Genomic DNA, 19,348 nt, shown 5'->3' with positions numbered 1-19,348 from the left:
GATCTTTCAAGTTTTTTTAGAAAAACGAAAGCACTAAGCAAACGGATAAAACGAGAGAAAATAAAATAAAATAATTCAGTAAAATAAAAATGTATCTTTTGCACACATAACGAGAATATATGCAATTTCAGGCATTAAGAAAAAGTTCAATTTTTAAGCAGTTTTGTGCATTAATTGAGAACTAATGTTAAAAAAAAACGTTACATTATTTTTCTTTGCAATTATTCTGAGAAGAAAAAAAGTCTGAAAAACCTTTTTTTTTCAGCCGCTGCTTCCTTAGATTTCAAGAAAGCGACTTCAAAACAATACTTTATATTTCATCTAAAAAACCCGCTTCTTTTTACAAAGCCTTGAACAATTTCTCGGATTGAACTTGATAGGTTCTAATATATCAAAAGAAAGCCAATAGAAGAGCTAAACCAATACAGAAATACTGCTTTAAAATGTCCTTTCACTGAACGAGTAAGATGGTTCTGATCGCTAAGCGGAAGCCATTTATTTCTTTTCCAACCTCATTCGTTTTATTTCTGCTAACCCAGATGTTTTCTGCCACAATGTTCGAGTTTTTTCTTTTTTTTTTTTTTCTCTTTTTTTTTTGCTTTAAAATATTTATTAAACTAAGAATTTTTTAAATATTTTGTGTATACAACTTTCTAAAAAAAGCTTTTTCATAATAAGACTTTAAAAATTAAAAAAAAAAAGAAAAAATCATTGAAATAAGGGATCTCACTCCGTAATTTTGTGAAGCTCTCATTTTTAACCATGACGATGAAGTACCTTTTGGCCATAAAACACATGAATGGGGCTAAATCTGAGATAGTTCAAAGTAAGGGGAGGGAGGTTCTCGAAACTATCACGGTTTTACAAAAATAACTGGGTGTTCAGTACTGCACATTTTTCTTAAAACAATACGTTTGTTCAACATAACGTGACATGTGACAATGTGGAGAGGATTTGTTATTGTAAAGTGTGACACAATACAAAGAACAAGAAATATATCATCGGACATTTTTTACAACAATATGATTCTGAAAAATCGCGTGGCAAGTGGTTAAGGGGATGGGAGTGGTTAAGGTGACCCATTGTGAAAAAGAACAAAAAGTACATCATTGCCCATTTTTCATTTCACAATGTTTATTAAAAATAGCATGTTATGTGACAAGTGGAGGAAACTGGTTAAGGTGAAGTGTGACACATGACAAAGATCAAGTATTGCCACATCGTACATTTTCATAAAAATGCGTGACGTCAGTGGCGGCTGGTGGGAGGAGCCAGAGGGGGTCCGGGGCCCCTCACTTTTTTCAGACAGTAATTTATAACTTTTTTTTTTTGCGTACGTTCTTGAAATTAAAAAATAAAGATTGTACCGTATTTTCTTACGTATAGTCCGCGGATTACCTGTTAAAAAAGGTGCAAAATTAATGAGGTGCGAGAATTTTACGCTGCCGCGGATTGTCTGTGTGTTTTTTTTTCCTTAAACACCAACTCAACGCATTGAACCTCAATATTTCAGCATACTTAGCAGAGACCGTTTGTTTATTTTACATAGCTTGAATATTCTTCTTACGCAATTCAGGCTATGTAAAATAAACAACATTCAGTAAGAGAAGAAACCTTCATTTGCACAAGATACGACCGTTTGCTCTTTTCTTGTCTCTTTGTTTTTGAGCAATCAGCTTACTACAATGACAATTTAGAGAAGAATTCTTTATTTTTTAAGTTATTTTCAAAATTAGTTTTGCATGTAACTTAACAGTTATTACTTCTTTACGTTTTTCTTTAATTGCTAAAATTGTATATTAAATTGAAACTTTTTTTTTTTTTTTTGCATCGTATTATCCGCGGATTTACGCCGCCGCGGAATTATACGAAGATTTTTTTTTCTTCAGGCCGGTTTTAGGACTTCAATTTTGAAAACAATTCCAGGGGACAGCCCCAGAGCCCCTGCCTATAAAAATTTCAAAAGAATGTCTACAATTGCGTTTTTGGAGCAGCAATTTCAAAACATTGGAGAGGGAGGAGGAATATATTTCTATTTATTTTTCAAAAAAAGGAAAAAAAAAGATCGGAGAGCGTCCCGGAGTTCTCTTCCTTACCCTAACGTCCAATTTCTATAAAATTTCCGCGAAGTCCCCTATGCCTTTCTTTCCCCTAACATCACCAAAGACCGTCCAAAATTACTTTTTTAAAACTAAAAGTTTCAAAATTAAGAGATTTCATAAGCAAATCAATTAATTTAAATTAATGAGGTCTTTTTCCTATTGTGACCTCCGCTCTCCCCCCCCCCTCAATCTGAAAATTATATTCTAGTTGCGCCATTGTTGTGTGTTGTGTTTGTACGTATGTGCATACATTGTTACAGGTTTTTTTTTTTTAAATTCAAATAATGTCGTCCCATTGTTACACAGAAATTATTACTTGTTGTAAATTACTGCTCATGTAGTTTTAAAGAAAAAGTGACAATTTATTAATAATTTGATGAAAATAAAAAGAGTTCGGTATTTTTTTTTCTTTGTCTGCATAAAAATTTTGAACCTGGCGCATGGGCACCTGCAAATTCATATGCAGGAGCAGAGCCGGACTGGCTGACTTTGGCCCAGTCGGCAAAAGAGTATTTTGGCCCACCTCTGTAAATTAAAAAAGTTGAATTAACCAGTACCAGGTCTCGATTCTTCCGAGCCGAGAAAAGACATTAAACTACCTCTATAGTTCCTATTTCCCTTTAAGTTTCTAAATCAAGTTTTAAAGTTCTAAAAAAAGAAAGTTGTGAAACGTAAAATAAAGCTGACACTGACACATTTTTTATGTGCCTTCAAAGGATACCAATGGTGTAAGTCTGACAATGCACATCTTTAGGTTTCTATACTGAAAACATAGGAAGGACACGAGGAAAGGGAGGAATCAGGTAAATTTCCCCGGAAAATTTTCGAAATTAGTTTATCTGTATATGCATAAGGAGAAAAGAATTGGGAGAAGGGGTTCTAGAGTTCCCTTCCAAGCTATATTTTCAAAGTTGATCTCAAAAAGCGTAATTTTACAATGTTCGGTAACGTTGAAGACAGGAAAAAGAAAGGGTTCCCCCACGATTTTGTTTTCTGAACTTTTTTTTTTTTCAAAATTGAAGTCTATTTTTGGCTATCTTTGTTTACAATAGATTGTCGAGGACTCTTCCCAAAAATTCTATAAAATGGGAATTTTTAGAAATACAATTTTAGGTTACTCTTGGTAAAATTATTGGAACAGAGAAGCATCGGGAACTATCTACGAAAACGTTTCGATTTTAAACAATTGAAAAATGAAAAACTATCATTGGTCACGCTTGATAGAGGAGGAGGCTCAGTGATCTCATTTGGAAGCAGTTACAAACTGAAATATACTCTACCCAATTTTAAACTGCATTTAGTTACTATAGGGAATCTGGCGACTCTCCTTAATTTTTCGACATTAGAATTTTAAAAACATAATCTTATAATGTGTTTGAAAACATTAAAAGGAAAGGTGACAGGTTTCTTGAGTGTTTATTCCTAGATTCTTTAGGAGAACGCTGTGGCCTTCCGCTTTTAAGCTAACTTTTGAGCCTTAACTTTTGATCATCAATCCCTGGCCCTTAAAAGTTTAGACAAAACTGCACAAAAGCTTTTTTTTTTTCAAAAGGTAAAGATTCACATAGGCCTGCACTGTAAAAACCATTCAGAAACGTTTCTGGAAAATAATAGACAGCTGATGAGCCCAATTTCGACCAGTAACTTTTCCGATAAAAGTCAGTAACCTTCCTGCAATACTGGGAAATCTCCCTTGTTAAAGTCAGTCGTGAACATTCTAGAAAAAAGAAACAGGTTTTACGTATTTGCTTAGAACCTTCTAGCCCGGTCAAAATAGACATTCGAGTTCGGAAAAATTCCCATAAAGCTGAAAATTGGTACAGACCTTAAAAACATTATTATAAGTGAAATGTCAAAAGTCCCCATCGATCCGAGTGGAGCTAAAAATTTTATGCAAGGTCAAAGGTCAAAATTGAAATTTTTTTTTTTAAAAATTGAAAACATTCGTACAGTGCTGAAAATTGGTACAGACTTTAAATGCATCATTGTGAATGACATATGAAAAATTCCCATCGATTCTACTTGAACTAAAAATTTCATGGAAGGTCAAAGGTCAAAATAAACAAAAAAAAACTTAAAAAATCGGAAAAATTCGCATAGAGCTGAAAATTGGCAGAGACACAAAATACACAATTATAAATGAAATATAAAAAATCCCCATCGATCCCACTTAATATAAACATTTTATGCACGGTCAAAGGTCAAAAAATGTTTTTTTTTTATTTTGCAATTATTTCAAAAACATAACTGTTATTATAAAAAGCGCATATTAATTTGTAAATGATACAATATGTTGAAAAGACGTTTTTATATGAAGTTCAACTCTTTCTGGTTCAAATTATGTGAAAATGGTGAAACAAGTACAACTTTATCCCTTATTTAACGGATATAAGATGCCTCCCAGTACCTATTATCCCTAATCAGATTCTTCAGGTGCAGCAGCAACAATTTCTCTAGCCTTTGCATACAAAGGTTGATCAAAAGTAACAAGTAATGCTTTGTATTCTCCAAAGCACAAAGTAAAGTAGTGTATATACTATTGTAGTCATTTGCAGGTTGGTGAAAAAATGGTAAGAACAAAATTCTAGACTTTGAAAAATCCAAATTATTCTTTGTTAAACCTTCAATATAACCGTTCCAACCTGGTAGCGATAAATTATTCCATTTCCCATGCAACCCATCTATTTTCCGGAGTAAGAAAGAAGTTGTATCACTTTCATAAGCAAAATTCTGAGCAGTTATTTTACTATATCCTACTACACCATTATTGTGGTACTCTTGTGTTGGCACATGAGCTTTTTTCTGCAAAATCTTTTTCGGAAATAATTTGTTTCATTCGCGATAAAGGATCTTCTGCTAAAACTGAACTTCTAGGAGTAATAATTTGGATTATGCCCATTATGTGTAGAGTGCTATGGCCATCTAAAGTGTGTGCGTTAATACCAGCATTGTCTGCTGCGTATTGAATAAATGTCCCGGTTTCTGGTGGTAAAATATGTGGCTGATGGTTAAAAACTGTAGCCGCCTCATACGCCATAGTATCATTATTCGAAGCACTTAAACCAAAGGACGAGAAAATTTGTATCAAACGTTTAGATCCAAATCGTCGATGGAAAAAAACTGAGAGACCCAATTGTAATCTCGAGATGAAAGATCTAGGACGAACAGCAGCCATAATACAGTGGCTGACACTAGTACATATTAATTTCAAATGTTCCAATTTAGATCGTTTTCTTTTTAAGATAATTTGCTCCAAAAAATAAGTCAATGACTCCGGAATGTCACTATTAATATTTTCAAACATTTGACACGGCGGGGGATAATTGTTACTGTCGCACACGACAGATTGAATATCTTCCTCATTAATTTCTGCCGCAGTCTTTAGTATCCTAAATCTTTCCTCTTTTGCTGTTTTTTTTTTATTTTCGTACCAAGCTTTGTTCAGTATATCGTGCTGAGTGTAAACAAATCATTGCTAAACTTCCACGTTTCTCGGTTATAATCATTCTATTGCCATATCTTAACTTTAATCTGTTTTTGATTGTTTTATCATCTGGGATTTCCGTTTTACAAATATTTTTTAGTTCTTACAGTGAAAACTGACAATCATTATTTTTAATATAATTAAATATTTCTGTCATCGCCATAGTAACAGCGGGATTTTCAGGACGACCTGCTTTAAGACCTACAGAACGCTTTAGAAATGAAGTGTAGCAACTAGAATGGTACTCCGCTTCAGCAGCAACTAAATCGTATTCATATTGTATGCGTGCAATAACAATTTTTGCTACGTCATCTGAACGATTATGTGCAATCTTTAGAATATTATCTTTAATGGAAAGAGTAGCAACTTGACAAATTCTACGCCGTATATTCTGCTGTTTTTTCTTTTCAGTCTCTTCATTTGCTTCATCACCACAAAATAAGCAACAGTTTTTAAAACAAAATGTTGTCTCACCTGATAGGACTCTAGTACGAGGTGGACTACTCAGAGATGTACTGGCCTCTGTCTCTTGTTGTCTTTAAGCTGCCACAATGCCCACTTTCGGGTGTACATTTTGCGACACTACATGAACTGATCCACCGACTGTTTGTCTTTCAAGTATTCAACAAACCCATCGTTCCTACTTGAATCAATTAAAGATTTTAGTCCGCGTTCAACAGTAACAATTTCGACTGCAGTCAAAGATTTATTGCAAATGAAGCAATCTTGCGGCACCTTTGAAGAATTATTTGTTAAGGGTACGTATTCATATCAAAAATAGTATCAATAAACCCGACTTTTCACAACAAAGAATCACTCCCTGTTAATAGGAGCACTTGTGCGACTGACTTTGCTCATACAAAGGAATCTAAGAGCATCCACTCTCCCCTGAATGTAATTTGATCTTTTCAATTTGAAGGGGGGGGGGTGTGAATCGTAAGAGGGGATAGGCATAGCGGTTAAGTGTAGTTTCTCGAGGTCACTCGAAAGAAAGAAAAGGAGCTTCAGTACTATTTCCAAGTTTCAAAAACTGCGATACCTTATAAATGTTATCATTTATTGGGGGGGGGGGGGGGCACAAATATTGAGCTTTTTTTAACACCTAGGGCAGATCCAGCTTCTGGTTTTGGAAGTACTCGTTATCAGGAAGGGATCAAAGTAATTTTTGGGCACAAATAGGGGGTTTAAGGTCAACGAAATATGTCATCAAAATGCAGCTTTAATTTTGTCGCTTACGGGGGGGGGGAGGGCTGGGGGTTAAGACCACCAAGGCACAGCCTCTAAATCTCCGCTTGTATGTACATAAATGCATAGTTTTAAACCTTTTTATCCTCTATTTTAAGACACTTACCGTTTAAGAGATTTTTGTGAAAAAATTGATTTTCTGAGCTTCGACCTTGAATAAAACGTTTAGCTCCACTGGGATTCGTTGGGAACGTTTGAAATTTCGTTTATAATGATGTCTCTAGTTATTTCTATGGTAATTTCATAGTCAAAGTGCAATATTTGGACAAAAATTGGGATTTTAGGGTGAATTTTTAGTAATTTGAGTCCCTGAACTGCAGTTTTAGACTTTATTTTATCGCTTTAGGGAGAGGGGGGTATGACCCCTTGACCCATCCACTGAATCCCCTCCCGTTTGTGCATAATTATCTATTAATTATCTATTAATTTTCAATCTTTGTATCCCCTATTTTTACACTAACACTTACCGTTTAAGAGATAGTTGCGGAAAATCGGTTTTGAACCTTTGACCTTGAATAAAATTTTTAGCTCCATCGGGATCGATGGGGACTTCTGACACTTCACTTTAGTGTTGTCCTTAACTATATTTGTGTTAATTTCATAGTCAAAGTACCAAATACGGGTTACAAATAAGGGGTCTAAGGGGAATTTTTTTTTAAAAATATGTCTCCAATGCCATTTTAACTTATATTTAGTAGCTTTAGGGTGAAAGGTATGACCCCCATGACCCATCCTCGGAATCCCCACTTGTTTGTACACAATTGTATACCTTTCAAACTTTGTAACCTCCATTTTTTCGCTAACAATTATCGTTTAAGAGATATATATGAAGAATTGATTTTTTGACCTTTGACCTTGCATAAAATTTTTAGCTCCACTCGGATCGATGGGGACTTTTGACATTTCATGTATAATGATGTTCTTAAGGTCTGTACCAATTTTCAGCTTTATGGGAATTTTTCCGAACTTTCGCTTTTTTTTGGTCTATTTTGACCGGGCTATTCCTAGTTTCCCAAGAAAGCTCCAGAAGCATTAGAGCAACCATGACCAAAGCTACGCGAAAATACCAAGCATATTCCTCGCATAGCTACATCTATCCAATGACATATTTGCTCCTTTTGGGACTGCATCTATCCAATGACTTATTTGCTCCTTTTGGGAGTTCAGTCAATCTGGACAGGCTGTAATCACACCGAAGCCGATACACTTAATAAACACGCTCAGTCAATCTTTAAACTGGTAGCAAAAAATAATTTTCACACAAGTGAAATATCTGCATTCGTGCATCTTTTAGCAATTCAGGAAACTTTTTTGCGAAGATACTTGATTTTAAGGGGCAATAGGTGAAAACCTCTGAAATTCCGAAACGTTCCACGGAAATAACCAGCAACGTTTCGGAGTTCTTCTAGTGTGTCCTTGAAACGTCACCCTTTCGTTTCAACAACTTATCCACAAGAATCTGATTAGAATATATCTGAATATTTTTTGCATTACCTTTAAAACTAAACACCAAAAAGCTTTTCAATATTTTAAAAATAATTACTATGGAAAACACTTAAACATTGTATGTTTCTAGAAAACCAAAAAGTAAAAGAAGAACCTTTTGTGTTTTACAAAATTTCTCTAAACAGTACCCTTTTATCTGAAAACGCACTGCCCCTTTTTTGGTCTGGGGGAAACACTTGTTCCCTCAGGGCATTTTTTCTGAAACTGAAATCAATTTTTGGCTATAGTGCTTATAAAAGGGTTACGGAGCTCTGCCACGAAAATTTCAAAATGTGAAATTTTAGGCTATCTTTAGCGCCTGTAAGGGAACGGCGAAGGTTCGAAGACTTTGTCTGGCAATTTTTCGATAGTTAAATCTGAAAAACACAATTGAGGGCCTTGATGCAAGAACCAAGTAAGTCCAACAAATAGCATCAGTGTCCGGTAAAAAGGCTAATATCTTCCCCACATTATTTACTAGAAAGCAGAGGTCTGATCTTATATTTGGTTCCCGCTGTAGCACCAATCGAAACTTCTATACTATCGGTCACACGCAAAAATGAATTTAAAAAAAAGTTTGGACTGAACTGGTTCTTGCATCAAAGTCCTCAATTGTAGACTTAAGGTTAGTATCATTGGTGACTTTTAGACTACAGAGGGACCTCATAACTGAAATACCTTAGGTACCCCGTTAAGCATAAATCTGGCCCTGATTACAACCGAGGACTAATTTATCAAAAGGGAACATATCCAGTTTCCAAAAATGTTCTGGAGGTGAGAAAAACAAATTAAGGTAAGAGCAAAATAGTTTCTCTGGGTACAGAATTGAGAACAAAAGCATAGCAAATCAAAGGGCCAGAATAAGAAATGTTTTTGTAAAAAAAAAACTGAATGTTGAAAATTCCAATTTCACCAAAAAACTTTTCATATTCTCTTATCAAAGTACATGAATCTAAAAATTGTGGATTAAAATTTAAGGGTTTTGGACATTTGTTTCTTTGGATCTAAAAGTCTTCGTACTACAGATTCTTTCAGGATATGTCCCCTTTTGTTCAAAATAAAACGTGCAGAGGACGGATTTGTTACCTTTTGATCAAAATGCCACACTTTACCCTAAATAAAATAGGATTTTCCACGTTCGGACTTCTTGAGAGTAAGTGATTTGATAAAGGTCGTCTGAAAGATTTAGAAAATATCATAAAATGAATTTTTCAAACAATGGGGGACATGTTACCTTTTGATAAATTACTCCTCAAGTAATGTAGCTCAAAAAAAAGAAAAAGAAACCTAGCCCTTCCCAGCACCCCGGAACTCAGTCCTAAATCCACCTGTGTTCTTGAGCTCTCTTGAAATCGAAATTTTGTTCTGTTTCAGATTCAGTTTATCGTAGTCCAGACTTGCTTTAGCTTCCCCGTTGCGATTCGGAGATGAAAATATTCGTATAGCGATAATTTACAATAGACCAATGAAATATCTTGCCAACTGAAAGCATTTAGTTGAATCTGTCACAACCAGTGAATACCAGAGGCGTGCACATAAATTTTGGGGTTCGTCACAAATGACTTTTACGGGCTCTATCTTGTTTATCCCCTACGTCCCTAAATATATTTCACCCCTCATTAAAAAAATCTCGGGCCTTCCTCAGGATCGGAACCGGGCCAACTGCTGTCCCTTCTCTCTCAACCCCCTGTGCATGCCCCTGCTCGTGTTCATGTATCAACACCACAAAGCATGATCAACACATTTATTGCAGTGCCGGGGCCGCTTTGTCTAATGGTGCAAGTCCCTTCAATTTTCGTTAACAGAAGTACAAATACGAGTTTTTAACCCGCTTTTTTCGTCCCGGTCGCTATTCCAGGCCGCTTCGGACCCCAATTTTTCTGGCCCCCTCCCGTTTCCTCAATGTGGTGGCCATGACCTCCAGAGCTCTAAAACCTACAGAGAAAGTTGATAAAAGAGAGAAAAAGCGTTCGTCCGTGATGAACTTCGGCTATTTACTTTAGTTCCTGCTTGGGGTGGAGAAAAAAATAAACCTGTTTCCGAACGCGTTTTTTGCACAGATTAATCGAATTACATGTTTTCATTTATTTATTTTCATCACTTTAAAAAATGTTAGGTGTGAATTTAAATGTATTAATTTCAATAAAAAAAATGCTTGAAGTGGCCCACCGGGTGGTTGGCCCAGTCGGGGATCCTCGACTAGCCGACCTGGCCAGTCTGCCCCTGTGCAGGAGGGTACACCAGCATGTAACTCGCTAAGAATTTTTCTTTACTAGTTTTTTTTAATTAATTAATTATTTTTTAATTGAGTTTAAATTTAGTTTATCTATTTTTATTTTATTTATTTTAAAGTGAATACTGAGATGTATTTTCATCTTTGTTAAAGTTAATTTATAATTTTTACCTATTTCTCTGATCACAATATTTTTGCACTTTTGTAATTTAGCCTTACTTAAAATAAAATTAATTTTCTCACTCAAAATAATTAGTTATTAAGAAATTAAAAATAATATTACTATTAAAAATATTAGATTAATACTGCTTTCTAAAATCTAGTTATTTATTTTGTAAAACGGGTAAAAATGTCTATCTTACGCCCCTTCCCAATGCTGCACGGGAGGCGTACTGCAGCGCCGGAAAGCGTACTGGACATATACGAGTGATTAATAATTTTCGTGATGTATTTTGTAGCTTTCCCCTATCTGATTAATTAAATTTTATTTTTGAAAGTCAGGGGGTGAAAGTGCACCACCCTGCCGGTAATCATGGAAATAAATATTACATTAATATCCTTCGTGATTTACTTAGTAGTTAAAGTATTTTGCAGCTTGTCCTGTGTGTGAAATGAATTTAATTTCATGTATTTAACACAAATAATTATTTTTGATACGTTTAAATATTTAAAAAAAACTCAATTTTTCTTTCACAAAACCCAGAGGGGGTGAGCGAGTGCACTCATGATCTGGCCCCCTCACTTTTTCAAGGCACGAGCCGCCACTGCGTGATATGTGACAAAAGCAGGGGACTGGTTAAGGTGGATTGAGACACATGACAAAGAACGAAAAAAATGTCACATCGCGCATTCTTTATAACATGTTCGTGAAAAATAGCGTGACATGTGACAAGGGGAGGGGACTGATTAACGTGACGCATGACAAAGAAAAAGAAGTAAAGCATTGTACATTTTTTATAACAATGTATTTGAAAAAAAGCGTCACGTGTGACAAGGGATGGGGTTGGTTGAAGTGAAGAGTGATAAATTGTGACAAAGGGAGGAGTGGAGTAAAAATTGCCGAACCAATACAGTGAATCAATGATTTCATCATTTGTCCAATGATGAAATCATTGATTCACTGGATTTTTCCACTTTCGTGCTTCCTAATAATTATTCAACTACAAATTTAATATTTCTTGATTAGTCAAATCAAGATAAACTTGTTGTAGATTTAGTTGAGCGATGTATAATTAATCGTTTAGACTATCGTCTGCTCAAATATTTTTTAATCATAAGAAGGAGAAGCAAACTAATCGAAAGCGTCAGGTAAATATAGATTTATTTATTTTTTTACTTTTAAAATGTTCTCTGGTGAATGCGCAGAGTACGGGTACATTGGTGCTTGACGAGAACTATATTTTTTCAAAAACTCGATATATTTGCGAAAGCAAAAACGCTGCTTACTTTACTACCATCTTTAATTCTGATTTCCCAATTAAGTAGAATTTTATTGTTTTAAATGACTTGATATCGTTTTTTGGCATTTTTTTCCCCATTGCGATAAATCTACATGAAATACACCGCCAGCACAGTCACCTCTAGCAGAGAACTGCAGTTTCGTGCTTATTTGCATTCATTAGCCCGGCACAGGAGTGACTGAGTTGGAGGTGGAAAACCTCTTAAGGAAGCCAAGAGTGCCAAACAAACTGGTAGTTAATACAGAATTAGCCCTGATCAGACGAGTGACCGAAACAATGGTGCGTTCGAAACCACTTTTATACAGTCGAACTCGATTATAACGAGCGCAAAGGGACTGCTATAATTGCTCGTTATATCCGATTGCTCGTAAAAAACGAGTTTGTGAAAAATTCATAACAATTCATTATGATTCATTATTTTCTTCTTTTAATTTTCTGTTGGTTACTTTACTTTTAACTGTCTGAATGTCTCTTTCTTATGTCATTGTTCTTGAGACATATACACATATTTTTAATTTTTAAATATTTCATTACTCCGCAAATTAAAAAAAGAGCTGTCATCGCTTGTTCTCGGGATTTATGATTTATGATTTATCACTAACTTTGGTGAACTTTGGAATGAAAGAAAATTTACCAAAAAAAAAAAAGATAAGCTGAGCTGGAAGTCAATAGAAATTTTATGAATTCCAAAAATATTGCTCGCCTTAAGCGAGGTTTGCTCGTTAAAAACGAGTTATGCTCCCATAGACTTTTACATTGTACAAACAAAGGATTTCTGATTAGCTCGCTAAACCAGGGTTCTCGTTAAATAAGGGGTCGTTATAAACGAGTTCGACTGTTCTCGAAAATGCAAATCCAAGCTACCACTGTAAAAAATATTTAAAACGTAAAAGCTATTATCTTTTCAACTCTTTTTATATTGTTCCCAACTCTCGTTATCAGAAACATATTTTACACTAAATGTTTTGACTATCATCGTAAAAGAAAAAATGAGGCAGTCTCAGCACTCATTATAAAAGAAATTAACATTTTACAAACGTTATTGTATGCATAAATTAAAAGCTGCTTTCTGGGATGTTAAAGTATCTAATGTATTTTTTTCGCAGTTCTGTCTGAAAAATTGAGTTCATTAAAATGTTTTTCCTAAAAAAAAGCGTAACCCATTGTGTTGACATTATTTTCTTTTTTCTTCGTTGAAAATCATTAGTAAGAATACTCTTTTAATGCAGTCTAGCATGTTCTCTGATAATGTTTTGATAGAGATTTTTGAAGTTAGAAATACTTTTTCTTTATTGTATTCAAGCTACATCATCAAACTGATATCATTTAAAAAATAAAAAAAACTACACGAGCCGCTTCCCAATATATTTTAAGTGGTTATTTATTTCCTACTTCGCAACATATTATTACACTTTGAGTTAGGGCCTCCAGCCTAAAAAATACCTTTTCAATGTGCCGTCAATTTGCTTAACACTAGGATGGCAGATATTTCGTTAGACCTAGAACGGCCGGAAAAGGTCAAAATGACAGTTCTGTAAAAGAAACTGCTAATCTTGTATAAAAATGTACATAAAGAAGAAAGGCAATTTATGTGTGTTCTTTAAAGAATTATAAATTATGCAATTTAACTTAAACGTTTAGATAAACAAATAAAAATTACGTTTCAAACTTTTTCTCATGCTCTCAGATCTAATAAATACAATGGAAGATATGTGAATTATGTCATTGGAAAATAAGAAATGAAAATTTCTAAAACCCTGTGCTAGCAAATATTTCTCTGAATAACGCATGACTGAAGGTTGAAAAACACCTGTATTTTAAATTACTTTTGTCCCTGTCTTTCGTAAGTAATTATCTAAATAATAAACAATAAAAACAGAAGTAATCCACGGTAATTTTGACTGTTGTCGGTCGTTTTAGGTTGCATTGAAACAAATTAAGATAAATAGATGATTTGTTAATGGAAAATGTTTTTCAATATTAGACAAAGAAAAAAAAATCTTAAACGTTACTGATTACTTCCGTGTAACATTTCAGGATTTCAATGGTTTTTATCCCCTTCCTGGAAAAACCAAGTATCATCGTCAAAACGTTTCCTGAATTGCTACAAGTTGCACGAATGCAGACTTCTCACTATTGTGAAAAATATTTTTAACTCCCAGTTTAAAGATTAACTGACCGTATTTATAAAGAATACCAGCCTCAATTCGTCTACGGCCCGTTCAGGCTGAATAAGCTCCCAATGGGAGTAAATAAATCCGTGGACAATCGTAGCTTTGCAGGAGAGCAAAATTTACGAACTTGCAGTTTTGTCTGAACTTTGGCCATGTGTGCGATATTGCATGTGGAACTTTCTTAATAAATCATGAAGTTCCCGAGCTATTATATTATACCTACAGAAGTTTAGTTTACTCTGAAGTTCCAGAGACAGGATTGACTTGAAATGGTAAGATTTCTGAATTTTTCATGAAACTTCTAGGATAATTTCAGGAATGTTACTAAATTTTAGCGGAAAACGTTCCAGGTTTTTTCAAGATAAGTAACTGGCAGAAATTGAGCACATCAGCTGCCCATTATTTTTCAGGAACGTTTCTGAATCGTTTTTTCACTGTACAGCACATAAAAGGAATTATTGAAACAAAAAAAAAGCGTATTACAAATTCTTATATGCTCAAAATTACCGATCTGGCCGTTTTAGTGTTAACTCTGTTCAATCAATTTTCCGCTCGAGTCCAGCGAAATTTAAAGTAAGGAAATGTAGGGCAAAGTGAAAGGGTGAAATAATTACTCTGCTTTTAGTGCCACCTATCTGGTAATATTTAAAATCTGCAATAACACATATAGTATGTTCCAGTCAGGAAAAAATACCGCTCAAGATTAAAGCATATGATATTACGAGCAATTTTCAATAACTGGTACTCATGTTCACTGTAAAAACGATTCAGAAACGTTCCTGGAATATAATAGGCAGCTGATGTGCCCATTTTCTGCCAGTAACATATCTGGCAAAAACCAGGAACGTTTTCCGATAAAATGCAGTAACTTTCCTGAAAAATATAGAAATATTCCCGTTTAAAGACAGTCGTGTCTCTTGAATTTCAGAGTGATCTTAGGTAGTAATAATATAACAGCTTCGCACCTTCCTGATTTATCAAGACAGTTTCAAAACCGTTGTAGCAAACATATCCAAAGCTAAGCCAGAATTGCAAGTAAGTATCAAACATCTCACTCAATTGCAATTCTTGCCAAGCTCCGTCTCGTCCATGCTTATCCGCTCCCTTTGGGAGTTGAATTAGCACTTACGAGCCGTAGCTGAAATGAAGTCGATACACCTTATAAATACTCTCAGTTATTCTTTAAATTGGAGGCTGAAAATATTTTTTACAACCGAGAGAAGTCTGCATTCGGACAACTTGTAGCAATTCAGGAAACTTTTTGACAGTGATACTTGATATTTCCAAGAAGTGGATAAAAACCATTGAAATCCCGAAACATGGAAATACTCAATAACGTTTCGGATTTTTTTTACAGTGTTGTAATATTTTATTGTTAGTCAATTTTTTTTTAATTATAAAACTAGCCGTCCATTCCGGCCTTCGGCGGATTTAAAACCTATATTTATATTTTAAGTAAATACAATGCAGTGACTTTTATATTAAAATTTAATAGCAAGCAATATTTTTTGTTTCGTTTTTATGAGGTTTGAAACAAATTGATTCAACTCATTTCCTGATCAAGAGAGACCAACATATTATTCCAACTGAACAACGCAATCTTCTCGTATATAACGTACATAAGAACTTTCCATTGGGCGTTGTACTCACATAAATTGGAAAAGGAAATATGAAGGAACTAAGGAATTGCAAGGAATATGATCCAGCTGATCTGCTACTGATGCTGTAAGAACAATACTGTAACGGATTCGGTGCGACTTCCACTTTCTTGAAATGAAGACACAGTTCTTGATAAAAACACAGGAAATTTATTTACACTATGTACAGGAAAGATCTTCAACAACTGCTAAATTATTCATCAGCAATTAAGCAATTATCACACAACACCGTAAACTCAACGTTTACACACGTATTTACTTCCAAATACGAAAACAACACAGCGAAATGCCTCGCAATAAACAGAGCAAAAATGCACTCAGTTCGAAATCTCAATCGAAACTAACTGTTTATCCATCGCTAACGGCTTAAATACACCGAAAAGAAATTTCTCAAATATTCCACACGCTTCTAGTAGACCGTTATCAATGAGAAGAAAGAAAATAGGGGTCGTATACTTTAGCCGAATGAAAAAGGGGTTGTATATTCATTACGGGAAACTATTTACAGGTTACGTTCCTACAATAATTACTATTTACAGAATTTGTAACATTGCCCCCTTCCTAAGGACTGCACGTCCCGGGCAGTACAATCCCCAGAAAGGGTGCCAAACTTCTATCACAAGTTTACAAATATACACATTAATTAACAACTAACAGATACAGAAAACACAATAATAACAAGAAATATTACTAAACATTAAAAGCAAAAATTATCTACAACTTTTATGTTATCAACCATGGTTGTTTACGTAATACTCATGAACTATGGCCATAGTATGGGGCTAACCGATCATAATGTACAACCCTAGGTTTTGCATTAGGTGATTTTTGGATCCTCACTACGACGTCATTTAGTCGGTTAAGGACTTTGTAGGGTCCATCCCAATGCGACTGCAATTTGGGTGAAAGACCTTTCCGTCGGATGGGATTCCATAACCAAACCTTGTCGCCTTCGTTAAATTCATGTCCAGCAGACCTTGTGTCGTATCGGGTCTTCATCTTCTCCGTCGCGATGTTGATTCGCTCTCGTGCGAAGTTATGAACGTCTTCCAACCGGGCCTGGAGATCTTGGATGTACTCCTCAGGCGATGAAGGCGCATCCGGAGGACGACCGAAGACGAGATCACAAGGTAGCCGAAGCTCTCGTCCGAAGAGCATCTGAGATGGGGCATATCCGGTAGTCTCGTGGACAGCACTGCGGTAGGCCAGCAGGAACAAAGGTAGCTTCTTGTCCCAATCCTGTTGATTTCTGGATACCATAAGCGAGAGATTATTTAGGATTGTGCTGTTAAATCTCTCCACCATGCCGTCCGATTGTGGGTGTAGTGGTGTTGTCCCAGTTTTCTCAATTCCGAAAATTTTACATAGGCCCTTAAACACAGCAGAGATGAAATTCCTCCCTTGATCGGAATGAATCTGCAAAGGTGTTCCGTATCTCGAGATCCAATGTTGGACTAGAGTCTCTGCTACGGTGGTAGCTTCTTGATCTGGAATGGGATAGGCTTCCGGCCATTTGGTGAAGTAGTCGATGGAAACAAGAATGTATTTGTTCCCATCAGCAGTTCTTGGTAGAGGACCCAGGATGTCGATCCCAATTCGTTCGAAAGGAGCTCCAACGTTGTACAGATGTAGCTTCCCACTGCTTCTCTTCTTCGGTCCTTTACGAGCAGCACAGGCGTCACCAGAATGGCACCACTTCTCCACGTCATCCTTCGCCTTGCTCCAGAAGAAGCGCTCCCGAACTTTATTGAGAGTTTTCAAGACACCAAAATGTCCTCCAGTCGCACTACTATGTATTTCTTTCAGAACATCTGAAATCCTGGATCGAGGAAGTAGTAACTGCCACCTAGATGTCTTGCCGTCGTCAGATTCCCATTTCCGGTGTAGCACGCCGTTCCGTAAATGGAGTGAGTTCCATAAAGCCCAGTATCTTTTTGTTGCAGGACTGAAGATGGAAACGTCCTGCCAGCTAGGGCGTCGACTGTCACTTTCCATGAACTCCAAAATTGGTTTTATGTCGGGGTCTTCAAGTTGATCTTTTCGAACTTGGTCGTCACTCCATGGATCAGGTTCTGATGATGTTGGAGTCACTGTCACCTGATAGGCGGTAGGAATAGTCGTTCCATACTGTTTCTCGATTCGGGAACAATAGTGGCAGTTCTCAGGACAGGGTCTCCTTGATAAAGCGTCAGCATTACCGTGAGATAACCTTTTCGATGCTTGATCTCCATGTCATATTCCTGGAGCCGCTGTATCCATCTGGCTATCTGGCCTTCCGGATTTTTGAAGTTCAAAAGCCAAGTTAATGAGGCATGATCTGTCCGAAGCAGAAATTTTCGGCCGTAGAGGTAATGATGGAAGTGTTCTACAGCTTTCACTATGGCCAGTAACTCCTTTCTGGTGACGCAGTAATTTCGCTCCGACTTTGATAAGCATTTGCTCCAGTAAGCGATGACATGTTCATTTCCGTCAATTTCTTGGGATAAAACAGCTCCGATGCCCTCGTTGCTCGCATCAGTGTCCAGGATGAAGGATTTTTCAGGCTGAGGATAGGCGAGGATAGGCGTTGATGTTAAAGCCTCCTTCAGCCGTAGAAATGCAGCTTCGCATTCTTTAGTCCATTCAAACTTTTGCTTGCTCTCCGTCAGCTTATGCAAAGGTCGTGCAATGTTGGAAAAACCCTTCACAAACTTCCTGTAGTACGTGCAGAGCCCCAGGAAACTTCGCAACTGATGGATGTTTTCGGGACGACTCCAACTCCTGACCGCAGATACCTTCTCTGGATCGGTTTGTACACCCTCAGAAGAGATGATGTGACCAAGGTAGTTCACTTCCCGGCGGAACAAATTACATTTGGACGGGCTTAACTTCAGATTGGCTTCCTTAAGCTTTTGCAGCACCTTCCTAAGATTTGCCAGATGTTCTTCGAAGCTGCGTCCCACGATGATGATATCGTCTAAGTAGACCAGACAGGATTCGTAAGAGAGTCCTCTTAACACTGTCTCCATAAGACGCTCGAACGTAGCTGGTGCACTGCAGAGGCCGAAGGGCATCACTTTAAACTGCCATAAGCCTTGTCCAGTTGTAAACGCTGTCTTCTCTCGGTCCTCAGGGTGTATCTCAACCTGCCAGTAGCCGCTCTTCAAGTCCAGGGTCGAAAACCATTTGTGTCCGGAAAGAGTGTCCAAGGTATCGTATATCCGTGGAAGAGGGTAACTGTCTTTCTTGGTGATTTCATTCAGTCGTCGGTAATCGACACAAAATCTGGTGGAGCCATCTTTCTTTCGGACCAAGACGATGGGAGAGGCCCAAGGACTGGATGAAGGTTCGATTACATCATTCTCCTTCATCTCTTTCAGGAGGGTTTCAACCTCTTCCTTCTTAACGAACGGTAGTCGTCTTGGATGCTGTTTAATAGGGGGGTGTTCTCCAGTGTAAATCCTATGCTGCGTTAAATTCGTACGGCCAACATCCTCCGATGTAGATGAAAACAGATGCTTGAAGTCG

This window comes from Uloborus diversus, chromosome 8 (genome assembly GCF_026930045.1).
Source record: "Uloborus diversus isolate 005 chromosome 8, Udiv.v.3.1, whole genome shotgun sequence".
In the NCBI taxonomy this organism is placed as follows: domain Eukaryota; kingdom Metazoa; phylum Arthropoda; class Arachnida; order Araneae; family Uloboridae; genus Uloborus; species Uloborus diversus.
The sequence above is the reverse complement of the archived record's forward strand: the minus strand, read 5'-3'. Positions refer to the sequence as shown.